Source organism: Anoplopoma fimbria, chromosome 15 (assembly GCF_027596085.1).
Source record: "Anoplopoma fimbria isolate UVic2021 breed Golden Eagle Sablefish chromosome 15, Afim_UVic_2022, whole genome shotgun sequence".
NCBI classification, from domain to species: Eukaryota; Metazoa; Chordata; class Actinopteri; order Perciformes; family Anoplopomatidae; genus Anoplopoma; species Anoplopoma fimbria.
This window is the reverse complement of record NC_072463.1, coordinates 2,930,946-2,934,391: the sequence shown is the minus strand read 5'-3', so window position 1 is coordinate 2,934,391 and position 3,446 is coordinate 2,930,946.

Sequence of the window (3,446 nt, the reverse complement as noted above, 5' to 3'; positions counted from 1 at the left end):
TTGACCACTGTTCTTTTTTTACGGATATTTTTGGCATTTCACTGATATAAAAAAAAAAAAAGTTTTATTTTCTCATCGTACTGTTTATTTTTATGTGATTATTTGATATTAAAAATAATATTTTGATAAAAAAAACGGCTGGTGGATTTACTGTGTGACTTGATGCTCCAGTTTGAACCACAAGGGGGCACTAAACATGACAAATGACATGTCTCATTCAGCTGCAGGCTTTTCCCTTTGCATCTAGTTTCTGAACTGTGTTGCCATTGAATATCACTCATCTAACATGACATTCATTAATTACTTTCTGTTGTATAATAGCAGCAGGCTGCTATTTACTGTTCTCTGTGGTTGTTGATCTCTTGTAAGTTCTCAATTGAACTCTAAAACCTTCATCAGGAGGTCGAGGTGTTTTGCTAATTGACAGCAGGTGTGCCAGATGATGTCAGGTCTAAACACAGGTGGTTTGTTTCACTCATGATTATATGAACAACTTCATTGCTTTCAAAAGTTGTGTATTAAAAAGCGTCTTTAGAGGATTATTATTAGCTTTAATTAGTTTTGAGATCAGAGAAAAGAAGGTAAGACTTTACTTTCACATGTTACAGCAGCACAACAAACAGTCTGAAGATGAATCAGATAAAGCATCATTTAAAATGACACACAGCAATATAAGACAATTAATATAAATTGCATTACTGACACATGACGTGACTTATTCTTTTAATATTGTATATTTGTTGTAAATGTGATTAATGGCAAAACTGGAACCTTTATTTGGAGATCAGTTTGCTCTTCTTAGTTATTGAATATCAGAGAAACACCTGGTTTGTTCTTCAAAATCAAGACATCAGGTTATTGTAATTTGCCTGTTTTCTTTTTTTCTACATGTCACAGTGGGAAAAGCAAAGGTGAAATACAAACAAAATCATTTCTTTCAAGGTTTCAGGCCAAGTTTCAAATAGAGTTTGTGTTTGTTATTGGAAAATTCCTCTTTAAGAAGAAAAATGTCACATATTTGGTTCATGTATAGATCTTTGTTGTATAATGTTTGTGAATATAAATGTAATGATGAGGCTGTAGAAATGTTGCTCTTGTTGAATATTTGTCTCTTACTCTTGTTAAGATTGACATTTGTTCATGAGGGCTCTGATCTACTGGAGGAGTCTGGTTGTTGTAGTTTGGCTTTGTAGTCGGACTGAAGTTTTTTAGCTTAGTGCAGTTGGTTGTTTGTTTTTGTAGTCCTGCTCTAATACAAAACTCCCTTATGAAAATCTCAGATTTATAAAGGAGCATTTAATGTGACCCAGCTTGGATATTGTGCTCTGGTTTTACTCCCAATTATAGTTTGTGAAAAATAATGTGTGCTATTTTGTACTGCCCAAAGTCATGCTAGTATATGTTTATAATGTAGAAGAATACAGCTGTTTTTTTAATTTATCAGACAGTTTAAAGTGTCACACAAACTTTGGAAATGTTCTTCAGTACTGCTCGGCACAAATACTGCTTTGTCGAGGAGTTTTGAATAAGTACAATAGATTTATTCATGTCTCATCTCTGTTTCCTAACAAACAGCAGCTTCTAGATAAATCTAAAGTTCAGGGTTTAAAGGAGGAGATATAATTATCTAGCTCACAGATGTGACACACGTTTCTGTTGCGGTGTCACACACACACACACACACACACACACACACACACACACACACACACACACACACACACACACACACACACACACACACACACTGTTTCCTGTTTATGTGACTCCGTTGAACACAAACATGTTTTTTAAGGAAACAAATGGAGGAAATAGAACAAACGAAGTTTGTGTCGTAGCTTGAATCCCTCTGGGGTCTTAACTGATAAAGAATACATTAATAGTTCGATGAAAGATGCCGGAGAGTACATTTACTCAAGTACTGTTATTGATTACAGTTTGAGCTATTTGTATCTTGCATTTTTTGCAAATTCATACTTATACAAAATAAATATTGTACTTTTTACTGGACTAAATTTAGTACTTGGCAGATTCAGATTAATTATACAAAATACTGCCAAAATGTGAAGGGTTTCTTTGCAAAAACAGAGAAAAATCTACCCAGATGGTTTTGGTTTATTAAATTTAGGAATGGCCTTTATCTGTTTTTGCAAATAAACTCAACAAATTTAGATCTAGAAGTATATCAATTAATTCAAATTATCTCCACCTTTACCAGTTGCAACAATAAAAGAGATGAACACATTAATGCATCAATTATTCATATTCTTAAACGGGCCATTTTGCATTATGTGTATTTTTTGTTGGTACCTTAAGTATATTACGATTCGTTTACTTTAGTACTTTTTACTTTTGTACAATTTTTTTGTGGTCTTTTACTTGTAGAGTACCTCAACACTGTTTTATTGCTTCTTTTACTTTAGTGAAAGGCTTGAGCACTTCCACCACTGTGTTGACGAGGGACTGTTTGGTCAGAAACATTTAGGTTTTAATTACAGTTAGTATAATATCTCAAATAGTGGTTCATATTAAAATGAGACTACAGTTACAGTAACACTAGAACACTCTTAACTGTTGATAGTTGTCTCAGATCTACCTGATACAGTTTAAATCTCTTTCACTGCAACTAAATTTAGTGTTCTCATTCTCTACGTAAAACAAAATCGAATGCGTATATGTCTGCACCAGATGAGAGTAAACAGCTGTTGTGACAGATATAACACACATTTCTGTTCATTGTGTAGCTTCAGTTGACACAGAAATGGAGGTTTTCACAGCTGTTTGCTCAGAGTTGCTTTGCAGTGATGAAGGGTGGGGGTTCTGTGCAGAGATGCAGCTGTGCTCTGAGAGCCGGAGGTTGGTGGTAAAGTGGAGGTTTGCACCTTGGTGGTTTCTCAGCACAGAGAGCGATGTGCAGGCTGCTCTGTGACCACATCCTCTCTCTGCTGTCGCTCTCTGCTCCTCTGCAGGGTTTCATGCTCCGGTTCGTCTCCCTCACCAACAACAGCTTTGACCTTCTTCTGTTCTCAGACGAGGACGCTGACTTCCTGTTGTCGTGTGGTCGACTCACACTCTTACATTTACTTTACTGCTGAACGCGTTTGAACTAAAAGGAACGACTTCTTTATTCATGAGGAGGAATGTAAACCGTCATAAGCTTCTCTCGCTAGATGCGACTAGAATAGATAAAACTTTAGTCACCTCTCAGTTTGCTCAATGGAAAAAACTTGTCGAGACCCAAATGACAGTTTGTGAAGTTTTTCTGAGCTGAGATGTTTCATCATTATGTATGGAGGTGGAAAATGGTCGCTTTCTCAGAAAACAGACAGAAATACCTCACACTGTCTGTGGAAAAAGTGATTTTCAGTGTTGGATGAGATATTGAGAGTGATGTCTGACTCTCTTATTTAAATCAACTACTTTAATTTGAACAACGTCTGACATGA